At 45.4% G+C, this 12,305-nt stretch overlaps 3 non-coding genes across 3 annotated transcripts; all 3 read left to right on the forward strand.

Annotated features, from left to right (window-relative positions):
* Positions 1 to 3,079: 3,079 nt before the first annotated feature.
* Positions 3,080 to 3,380, forward strand: LOC146854455 (signal recognition particle RNA). The gene has a single exon (XR_014981749.1).
* Positions 3,381 to 6,787: 3,407 nt separating this feature from the next.
* On the forward strand, positions 6,788 to 7,087 carry LOC146854456 (signal recognition particle RNA). The gene has a single exon (XR_014959288.1).
* Positions 7,088 to 10,494: 3,407 nt separating this feature from the next.
* Positions 10,495 to 10,794, forward strand: LOC146854457 (signal recognition particle RNA). The gene has a single exon (XR_014981658.1).
* Positions 10,795 to 12,305: the final 1,511 nt, after the last annotated feature.

The following is a 12,305-nucleotide window of genomic DNA, read 5'->3' on the forward strand; positions in this document are numbered from 1 at the left end:
AGCAACTTAGAAATGCGCTTGCTGGCCCTTCTGCTGCATTTCTACGTCCAGCTCTAATTCATTTTTTGATTAGCCCTCATTCTTTTCATATGTGAATGAGAAGGAGAAATTACAGGGCCCTTCACTCTTTGAGCGAAATATGAAAAGACTGAGGGCTGTGCAACTCCCAAACGTTGGAGCCTCTGGCCTGTCGACCCTCGAACCTGCTCCTGCTCCAACCCGGCATCTCTTGTGGCCAGCAACCTCACAAACCCTGGAGGACCTGGCTACCTTTTGACTCTAACCCCCTGGGACTCCCATGAGTAGAGGCTCTACTCAAATCTACTTCTAATCCCTGGCAGCAGCCCGGAACCGCGAACCCTTCACACTCTGCACCCACCAAGCCTGGCCTGTGCCAGAGTGAACAAAGACCACAAGGACGACCCCACGGCGACTGTGACCCCGAGTCCGGCACCCAAGGACCTCCCTCGACACTCCTGAAGAAGCCTGCAGCCTCAGAACCAGGTGCCCCCCCAACCGCGATCAACAGAGGGTAAGATTTCCCGACACCAAAAGGTACCCCTGCACCCGGCGCTCCGCGGCCCCCTGTGCCCAATCCCGGGGTACCTACCTATCCTCCAACTACCCAACTTACCTCTCGAAGTGGTGGTGGCACCTGAAGAATCTTCGTCCCCGAGCTTGCAGTCTTTTTCTAAACCAGAGATTTCCCATTCAAATCAATTGAGCGCCCGAATGCTCAAAAGCACCCTGCACCCAGCCGTCCGAGTGGCCCTGGCAGTGCAACCTCTACATCTATCTACTTCCCCACTTGCCCTGGATAAGTGACCAGGAGCCCAGCTCCCACAGCCACGTGGCCTGCTAGTCAGCAGCCACCAACCAAGACCCCCCTACCTCTCATAGGATAACATTGGGCCTAACTCTCTCTGCACCCGGCCGCCCTTGTGCCGCTGAGGGTGAACCAACTGTACCTACCTGACCCTGGGAGACGCCTGAGTCTATGCCCAGAACCTTAACTCTGCCAGTCGAGTACTTACCTTTAAACCGATAACTCAATCTTCTCCATAGGGTAACATTGACTGGTTTTTCCTGAAATTTCTTCCAAGTGTGGACTTTTCAAAACTTAAAATATTCACCAAAAATCAGCCGAGTAACGAAAACGAAAATACTCACCTGCTATTAGGTGAGCTCCCAGTGCTGGATCTTGGTGCCCAGCACTGACTCTGAAAAATACTTACAACTGTACTTACCAGTAACCCAATTTTCTCCCATAGGAAATCATTGACTGTTTTTCTGTGAAATTTCTTCGAAGTGTCAATTTCTGCAAACTTTAAATATTCTTTAAAAATCGTATAATTTCTGAAAACGTAATTACTTACCTGTTTTGGATAAAGGTCCCAGTACTGAGTCTAGGCACCCAGTACTGGATTACAAAAGTAACGAGAACATACTATACCTGCAACTTGAATTTTCTGCCATAGGGAATCTTAGACTGTTTTCCATTAAATATTTTCTGTCAACTTTTAAAATAGCAAAATATTGTCTAAAAATCATCACAGTAATTAAGTCGACTTTTATCACTTGATTCCAAGTACTGACCCAGGACTGAATCTAGGATCCAGTCCTGGAAATCCAAAAGTAATCCTAAAAGTAATCTGTTGCAAATAACTTGAAACTTCCATTGAGCTCAATGCATTATTGTGTTTAAAATGTTCTTGCCTATTGCAACCACTTGTAACTTTCTACAAAAGTCAATTGCATATTGCAAAAGTATTTATATAAAGCATCTCATTCTGAGAAAGTATATTTTAATACCTATTGTTGGTTCTAAAATAAAACAAGCATATATTTTTTGTAGATAAACCATTGGCCTAGAGTTCAGTTATTGAGTGTGTGAGACCATTGCTGACTGAGTGTGTGCAACAAATGCTTTACACTGTCCTCTGATACTGCCTTACTGCTCGACCAAGCTACCACTTTAGAGAGTAAGGTTATATCTAACTTTAGCCTCTGCCAAACCTCTGGGACTGTGGACTCTGTACACCCTGTACCTATTTGGGAACAGTATATACAGAGCCACTTTCTCACACTGCAGTTCTCCAATATAGGTCTGTCAAGATCATTACTCAATCTACCTTGATTTGGCACAGTATAAAATAAGTAAAGAAGTCTCCTATGAAAAGATATGCAAATCTGTTCGAATCACTTTCCCTAGTCAGGGGACCCACTAGCTGGAAGGGGCAGGAATGACCAAAATAGCTCATCGGTATAGAACACTGCATGAGCAGCTGATTTTGAGGTGGTAGAAGATAGAGTAATCCAACTGGACCTCAATAAACGGTTTCCTAATGTGCAATAGCCCGTGACCACCTCTGACGCAAAAGTGTAATCTCATACCTTTGCAGAATCAGGCATGCTTTCACCTGTTCAAGCTGAACTGACATTGGTCTTCTTGGCCAGCAGGAGTTCCTCTCTTGCAGCTGTTGAGGCTAGAGAACAGAATGACGTGTATTCATTCTTTATGGTAACTCTTCTAGCCCTCCCACTCCATACTACTTTAAAACTTCCGATGTTGCAGACGAGTTCCATCATTGTGACCCATGCTATTTTTCTCAATATTGGCTGGCTCGGCATAACAAGGGATGCCTACAGGACAGCCTAAATTGTGCCGGCAAGCTTCTACAGGGAGTCACTGGCAGATAAAGAGAAACTCAGCCCTAACCTGGCTCTTCTCTCTCACTCTCACTCTCCTTTCCCTTCTGTCCCTCTACCTGTCTCTCACTCTCTAAATACTAGTATTTATGTTGTATTCACTTCCCCGTCACAATCTTTCCGACCCTACTTCCTCTCTCCCTTCAATCAGTTCAACCCTCTTTTTTACTTTAGGAAACTCCACATCTTTTTTAAAGGCCCTTCCCATATTCACACTGCTTCTTGATAAGACATTTTTTTCCTTTCTTTGAAGGATAGTGAAATTGATTTTCTTGAAACATGGTTGGTAAACCATCAATTCATTCCACCTTACTTTATCATTATCCTTACTTATGGAATGCATTTCATCATTAGGACAGCTGCAGTGTTTGCCGGGCAAGGTGGCGTGTGCCTGTTGTCCTAGTTACTTGGGAGGCTGAGGCTTGTGGATTGCTTGAGCTCAGGGGTTCTGGGCTGCACTCAGCTGTGTTAATCAGGTGTCCATGCTGCATTGGGCATCAATATGGTGTTCTAGAGGGAGCTCTAGAATTTCAGGTTGTGTAACGAGAGGTGCACCGACCCAGGCTGGAAACAGAGCAGACCAAATGCTTCCATGCCCATTGGTAGCAGGACAGCACCTGTGAGCAGTACATGTAAAACAGCCTGAGCAAAATAGTGAGACCTAGCCTCTCTTTTTTGACTCAAATGTGAAAGTTTTGATTTTTACAAGGTGTAATAAATTATTTTCCCAAAACCAAATCTTTGTTTTCCTTTTGATATTTTTCCAGGAAATATGATGAACATTTGAACTGGGCCACGCATTTCAGCATAGCAGACAATTCTCCAGAATTGAGACATATTGCAACAACAAGCTAGCAGGCGGAGAGGACTGAAAACTCAGTGCAACCTAGAATAAATGGCTGTGTGATTTTCAGCAAGGATGACTCAAATGCATTCTTCCTTTTAGAGCACCTGTAGGATTAAACTGATCTGTCAAGTACAAAAGCATCCTTCATAGAGCAACTTAGAAATGCGCTTGCTGGCCCTTCTGCTGCATTTCTACGTCCAGCTCTAATTCATTTTTTGATTAGCCCTCATTCTTTTCATATGTGAATGAGAAGGAGAAATTACAGGGCCCTTCACTCTTTGAGCGAAACATGAAAAGACTAAGGGCTGTGCAACTCCCAAACGTTGGAGCCTCTGGCCTGTCGACCCTCGAACCTGCTCCTGCTCCAACCCGGCATCTCTTGTGGCCAGCAACCTCACAAACCCTGGAGGACCTGGCTACCTTTTGACTCTAAACCCCTGGGACTCCCATGAGTAGAGGCTCTACTCAAATCTACTTCTAATCCCTGGCGGCAGCCCGGAACCGCGAACCCTTCACACTCTGCACCCACCAAGCCTGGCCTGTGCCAGAGTGAACAAAGACCACAAGGACGACCCCACGGCGACTGTGACCCCGAGTCCGGCACCCAAGGACCTCCCTCAACACTCCTGAAGAAGCCTGCAGCCTCAGAACCAGGTGCCCCCCCAACCGCGATCAACAGAGGGTAAGATTTCCCGACACCGAAAGGTACCCCTGCACCCGGCGCTCCGCGGCCCCCTGTGCCCAATCCCGGGGTACCTACCTATCCTCCAACTACCCAACTTACCTCTCGAAGTGGTGGTGGCACCTGAAGAATCTTCGTCCCCGAGCTTGCAGTCTTTTTCTAAACCAGAGATTTCCCATTCAAATCAATTGAGCGCCCGAATGCTCAAAAGCACCCTGCACCCAGCCGTCCGAGTGGCCCTGGCAGTGCAACCTCTACATCTATCTACTTCCCCACTTGCCCTGGATAAGTGACCAGGAGCCCAGCTCCCACAACCACGTGGCCTGCTAGTCAGCAGCCACCAACCAAGGCCCCCCTACCTCTCATAGGATAACATTGGGCCTAACTCTCTCTGCACCCGGCCGCCCTTGTGCCGCTGAGGGTGAACCAACTGTACCTACCTGACCCTGGGAGACGCCTGAGTCTATGCCCAGAACCTTAACTCTGCCAGTCGAGTACTTACCTTTAAACCGATAACTCAATCTTCTCCATAGGGTAACATTGACTGGTTTTTCCTGAAATTTCTTCCAAGTGTGGACTTTTCAAAACTTAAAATATTCACCAAAAATCAGCCGAGTAACGAAAACGAAAATACTCACCTGCTATTAGGTGAGCTCCCAGTGCTGGATCTTGGTGCCCAGCACTGACTCTGAAAAATACTTACAACTGTACTTACCAGTAACCCAATTTTCTCCCATAGGAAATCATTGACTGTTTTTCTGTGAAATTTCTTCTAAGTGTCAATTTCTGCAAACTTTAAATATTCTTTAAAAATCGTATAATTTCTGAAAACGTAATTACTTACCTGTTTTGGATAAAGGTCCCAGTACTGAGTCTAGGCACCCAGTACTGGATTACAAAAGTAACGAGAACATACTATACCTGCAACTTGAATTTTCTGCCATAGGGAATCTTAGACTGTTTTCTATGAAATATTTTCTGTCAACTTTTAAAATAGCAAAATATTGTCTAAAAATCATCACAGTAATTAAGTCGACTTTTATCACTTGATTCCAAGTACTGACCCAGGACTGAATCTAGGATCCAGTCCTGGAAATCCAAAAGTAATCCTAAAAGTAATCTGTTGCAAATAACTTGAAACTTCCATTGAGCTCAATGCATTATTGTGTTTAAAATGTTGTTGCCTATTGCAACCACTTGTAACTTTCTACAAAAGTCAATTGCATATTGCAAAAGTATTTATATAAAGCATCTCATTCTGAGAAAGTATATTTTAATACCTATTGTTGGTTCTAAAATAAAACAAGCATATATTTTTTGTAGATAAACCATAGGCCTAGAGTTCAGTTATTGAGTGTGTGAGACCATTTGCTGACTGAGTGTGTGCAACAAATGCTTTACACTGTCCTCTGATACTGCCTTACTGCTCGACCAAGCTACCACTTTAGAGAGTAAGGTTATATCTAACTTTAGCCTCTGCCAAACCTCTGGGGACTGTGGACTCTGTACACCCTGTACCTATTTGGGAACAGTATATACAGAGCCACTTTCTCACACTGCAGTTCTCCAATATAGGTCTGTCAAGATCATTACTCAATCTACCTTGATTTGGCACAGTATAAAATAAGTAAAGAAGTCTCCTATGAAAAGATATGCAAATCTGTTCGAATCACTTTCCCTAGTCAGGGGACCCACTAGCTGGAAGGGGCAGGGAGGACCAAAATAGCTCATCGGTATAGAACACTGCATGAGCAGCTGATTTTGAGGTGGTAGAAGATAGAGTAATCCAACTGGACCTCAATAAACGGTTTCCTAATGTGCAATAGCCCCTGACCACCTCTGACGCAAAAGTGTAATCTCATACCTTTGCAGAATCAGGCATGCTTTCACCTGTTCAAGCTGAACTGACATTGGTCTTCTTGGCCAGCAGGAGTTCCTCTCTTGCAGCTGTTGAGGCTAGAGAACAGAATGACGTGTATTCATTCTTTATGGTAACTCTTCTAGCCCTCCCACTCCATACTACTTTAAAACTTCCGATGTTGCAGACGAGTTCCATCATTGTGAACCATGCTATTTTTCTCAATATTGGCTGGCTCGGCATAACAAGGGATGCCTACAGGACACCCTAAATTGTGCCGGCAAGCTTCTACAGGGAGTCACTGGCAGATAAAGAGAAACTCAGCCCTAACCTGGCTCTTCTCTCTCACTCTCACTCTCCTTTCCCTTCTGTCCCTCTACCTGTCTCTCACTCTCTAAATACTAGTATTTATGTTGTATTCACTTCCCCGTCACAATCTTTCCGACCCTACTTCCTCTCTCCCTTCAATCAGTTCAACCCTCTTTTTTACTTTAGGAAACTCCACATCTTTTTTAAAGGCCCTTCCCATATTCACACTGCTTCTTGATAAGACATTTTTTTCCTTTCTTTGAAGGATAGTGAAATTGATTTTCTTGAAACATGGTTGGTAAACGATCAATTCATTCCACCTTACTTTATCATTATCCTTACTTATGGAATGCATTTCATCATTAGGACAGCTGCAGTGTTTGCCGGGCAAGGTGGCGTGTGCCTGTTGTCCTAGTTACTTGGGAGGCAGAGGCTTGTGGATTGCTTGAGCTCAGGGGTTCTGGGCTGCACTCAGCTGTGTTGATCAGGTGTCCATGCTGCATTGGGCATCAATATGGTGTTCTAGAGGGAGCTCTAGAATTTCAGGTTGTGTAACGAGAGGTGCACCGACCCAGGCTGGAAACAGAGCAGGCCAAAGCTTCCATGCCCATTGGTAGCAGGACAGCACCTGTGAGCAGTACGTGTAAAACAGCCTGAGCAAAATAGTGAGACCTAGCCTGTCTTTTTTGACTCAAATGTGAAAGTTTTGATTTTTACAAGGTGTAATAAATTATTTTCCCAAAACCAAATCTTTGTTTTCCTTTTGATATTTTTCCAGGAAATATGATGAACATTTGAACTGGGCCACGCATTTCAGCATAGCAGACAATTCTCCAGAATTGAGACATATTGCAACAACAAGCTAGCAGGCGGAGAGGACTGAAAACTCAGTGCAACCTAGAATAAATGGCTGTGTGATTTTCAGCAAGGATGACTCACATGCATTCTTCCTTTTAGAGCACCTGTAGGATTAAACTGATCTGTCAAGTACAAAAGCATCCTTCATAGAGCAACTTAGAAATGCGCTTGCTGGCCCTTCTGCTGCATTTCTACGTCCAGCTCTAATTCATTTTTTGATTAGCCCTCATTCTTTTCATATGTGAATGAGAAGGAGAAATTACAGGGCCCTTCACTCTTTGAGCGAAACATGAAAAGACTGAGGGCTGTGCAACTCCCAAACGTTGGAGCCTCTGGCCTGTCGACCCTCGAACCTGCTCCTGCTCCAACCCGGCATCTCTTGTGGCCAGCAACCTCACAAACCCTGGAGGACCTGGCTACCTTTTGACTCTAAACCCCTGGGACTCCCATGAGTAGAGGCTCTACTCAAATCTACTTCTAATCCCTGGCGGCAGCCCGGAACCGCGAACCCTTCACACTCTGCACCCACCAAGCCTGGCCTGTGCCAGAGTGAACAAAGACCACAAGGACGACCCCACGGCGACTGTGACCCCGAGTCCGGCACCCAAGGACCTCCCTCAACACTCCTGAAGAAGCCTGCAGCCTCAGAACCAGGTGCCCCCCCAACCGCGATCAACAGAGGGTAAGATTTCCCGACACCAAAAGGTACCCCTGCACCCGGCGCTCCGCGGCCCCCTGTGCCCAATCCCGGGGTACCTACCTATCCTCCAACTACCCAACTTACCTCTCGAAGTGGTGGTGGCACCTGAAGAATCTTCGTCCCCGAGCTTGCAGTCTTTTTCTAAACCAGAGATTTCCCATTCAAATCAATTGAGCGCCCGAATGCTCAAAAGCACCCTGCACCCAGCCGTCCGAGTGGCCCTGGCAGTGCAACCTCTACATCTATCTACTTCCCCACTTGCCCTGGATAAGTGACCAGGAGCCCAGCTCCCACAACCACGTGGCCTGCTAGTCAGCAGCCACCAACCAAGGCCCCCCTACCTCTCATAGGATAACATTGGGCCTAACTCTCTCTGCACCCGGCCGCCCTTGTGCCGCTGAGGGTGAACCAACTGTACCTACCTGACCCTGGGAGACGCCTGAGTCTATGCCCAGAACCTTAACTCTGCCAGTCGAGTACTTACCTTTAAACCGATAACTCAATCTTCTCCATAGGGTAACATTGACTGGTTTTTCCTGAAATTTCTTCCAAGTGTGGACTTTTCAAAACTTAAAATATTCACCAAAAATCAGCCGAGTAACGAAAACGAAAATACTCACCTGCTATTAGGTGAGCTCCCAGTGCTGGATCTTGGTGCCCAGCACTGACTCTGAAAAATACTTACAACTGTACTTACCAGTAACCCAATTTTCTCCCATAGGAAATCATTGACTGTTTTTCTGTGAAATTTCTTCTAAGTGTCAATTTCTGCAAACTTTAAATATTCTTTAAAAATCGTATAATTTCTGAAAACGTAATTTCTTACCTGTTTTGGATAAAGGTCCCAGTACTGAGTCTAGGCACCCAGTACTGGATTACAAAAGTAACGAGAACATACTATACCTGCAACTTGAATTTTCTGCCATAGGGAATCTTAGACTGTTTTCTATGAAATATTTTCTGTCAACTTTTAAAATAGCAAAATATTGTCTAAAAATCATCACAGTAATTAAGTCGACTTTTATCACTTGATTCCAAGTACTGACCCAGGACTGAATCTAGGATCCAGTCCTGGAAATCCAAAAGTAATCCTAAAAGTAATCTGTTGCAAATAACTTGAAACTTTCATTGAGCTCAATGCATTATTGTGTTTAAAATGTTGTTGCCTATTGCAACCACTTGTAACTTTCTACAAAAGTCAATTGCATATTGCAAAAGTATTTATATAAAGCATCTCATTCTGAGAAAGTATATTTTAATACCTATTGTTGGTTCTAAAATAAAACAAGCATATATTTTTTGTAGATAAACCATAGGCCTAGAGTTCAGTTATTGAGTGTGTGAGACCATTTGCTGACTGAGTGTGTGCAACAAATGCTTTACACTGTCCTCTGATACTGCCTTACTGCTCGACCAAGCTACCACTTTAGAGAGTAAGGTTATATCTAACTTTAGCCTCTGCCAAACCTCTGGGGACTGTGGACTCTGTACACCCTGTACCTATTTGGGAACAGTATATACAGAGCCACTTTCTCACACTGCAGTTCTCCAATATAGGTCTGTCAAGATCATTACTCAATCTACCTTGATTTGGCACAGTATAAAATAAGTAAAGAAGTCTCCTATGAAAAGATATGCAAATCTGTTCGAATCACTTTCCCTAGTCAGGGGACCCACTAGCTGGAAGGGGCAGGGAGGACCAAAATAGCTCATCGGTATAGAACACTGCATGAGCAGCTGATTTTGAGGTGGTAGAAGATAGAGTAATCCAACTGGACCTCAATAAACGGTTTCCTAATGTGCAATAGCCCCTGACCACCTCTGACGCAAAAGTGTAATCTCATACCTTTGCAGAATCAGGCATGCTTTCACCTGTTCAAGCTGAACTGACATTGGTCTTCTTGGCCAGCAGGAGTTCCTCTCTTGCAGCTGTTGAGGCTAGAGAACAGAATGACGTGTATTCATTCTTTATGGTAACTCTTCTAGCCCTCCCACTCCATACTACTTTAAAACTTCCGATGTTGCAGACGAGTTCCATCATTGTGACCCATGCTATTTTTCTCAATATTGGCTGGCTCGGCATAACAAGGGATGCCTACAGGACACCCTAAATTGTGCCGGCAAGCTTCTACAGGGAGTCACTGGCAGATAAAGAGAAACTCAGCCCTAACCTGGCTCTTCTCTCTCACTCTCACTCTCCTTTCCCTTCTGTCCCTCTACCTGTCTCTCACTCTCTAAATACTAGTATTTATGTTGTATTCACTTCCCCGTCACAATCTTTCCGACCCTACTTCCTCTCTCCCTTCAATCAGTTCAACCCTCTTTTTTACTTTAGGAAACTCCACATCTTTTTTAAAGGCCCTTCCCATATTCACACTGCTTCTTGATAAGACATTTTTTTCCTTTCTTTGAAGGATTGTGAAATTGATTTTCTTGAAACATGGTTGGTAAACCATCAATTCATTCCACCTTACTTTATCATTATCCTTACTTATGGAATGCATTTCATCATTAGGACAGCTGCAGTGTTTGCCGGGCAAGGTGGCGTGTGCCTGTTGTCCTAGTTACTTGGGAGGCAGAGGCTTGTGGATTGCTTGAGCTCAGGGGTTCTGGGCTGCACTCAGCTGTGTTGATCAGGTGTTCATGCTGCATTGGGCATCAATATGGTGTTCTAGAGGGAGCTCTAGAATTTCAGGTTGTGTAACGAGAGGTGCACCGACCCAGGCTGGAAACAGAGCAGGCCAAAGCTTCCATGCCCATTGGTAGCAGGACAGCACCTGTGAGCAGTACGTGTTAAACAGCCTGAGCAAAATAGTGAGACCTAGCCTGTCTTTTTTGACTCAAATGTGAAAGTTTTGATTTTTACAAGGTGTAATAAATTATTTTCCCAAAACCAAATCTTTGTTTTCCTTTTGATATTTTTCCAGGAAATATGATGAACATTTGAACTGGGCCACGCATTTCAGCATAGCAGACAATTCTCCAGAATTGAGACATATTGCAACAACAAGCTAGCAGGCGGAGAGGACTGAAAACTCAGTGCAACCTAGAATAAATGGCTGTGTGATTTTCAGCAAGGATGACTCAAATGCATTCTTCCTTTTAGAGCACCTGTAGGATTAAACTGATCTGTCAAGTACAAAAGCATCCTTCATAGAGCAACTTAGAAATGCGCTTGCTGGCCCTTCTGCTGCATTTCTACTTCCAGCTCTAATTCATTTTTTGATTAGCCCTCATTCTTTTCATATGTGAATGAGAAGGAGAAATTACAGGGCCCTTCACTCTTTGAGCGAAACATGAAAAGACTGAGGGCTGTGCAACTCCCAAACGTTGGAGCCTCTGGCCTGTCGACCCTCGAACCTGCTCCTGCTCCAACCCGGCATCTCTTGTGGCCAGCAACCTCACAAACCCTGGAGGACCTGGCTACCTTTTGACTCTAAACCCCTGGGACTCCCATGAGTAGAGGCTCTACTCAAATCTACTTCTAATCCCAGGCAGCAGCCCGGAACCGCGAACCCTTCACACTCTGCACCCACCAAGCCTGGCCTGTGCCAGAGTGAACAAAGACCACAAAGACGACCCCACGGCGACTGTGACCCCGAATCCGGCACCCAAGGACCTCCCTCGACACTCCTGAAGAAGCCTGCAGCCTCAGAACCAGGTGCCCCCCCAACCGCGATCAACAGAGGGTAAGATTTCCCGACACCAAAAGGTACCCCTGCACCCGGCGCTCCGCGGCCCCCTGTGCCCAATCCCGGGGTACCTACCTATCCTCCAACTACCCAACTTACCTCTCGAAGTGGTGGTGGCACCTGAAGAATCTTCGTCCCCGAGCTTGCAGTCTTTTTCTAAACCAGAGATTTCCCATTCAAATCAATTGAGCGCCCGAATGCTCAAAAGCACCCTGCACCCAGCCGTCCGAGTGGCCCTGGCAGTGCAACCTCTACATCTATCTACTTCCCCACTTGCCCTGGATAAGTGACCAGGAGCCCAGCTCCCACAGCCACGTGGCCTGCTAGTCAGCAGCCACCAACCAAGACCCCCCTACCTCTCATAGGATAACATTGGGCCTAACTCTCTCTGCACCCGGCCGCCCTTGTGCCGCTGAGGGTGAACCAACTGTACCTACCTGACCCTGGGAGACGCCTGAGTCTATGCCCAGAACCTTAACTCTGCCAATCGAATACTTACCTTTAAACCGATAACTCAATCTTCTCCATAGGGTAACATTGACTGGTTTTTCCTGAAATTTCTTCCAAGTGTGGACTTTTCAAAACTTAAAATATTCACCAAAAATCAGCCGAGTAACGAAAACGAAAATACTCACCTGCTATTAGGTGAG

The sequence above is a fragment of the Triturus cristatus genome, chromosome 4_1 (assembly GCF_964204655.1).
Source record: "Triturus cristatus chromosome 4_1, aTriCri1.1, whole genome shotgun sequence".
Lineage (NCBI taxonomy): Eukaryota > Metazoa > Chordata > Amphibia > Caudata > Salamandridae > Triturus > Triturus cristatus.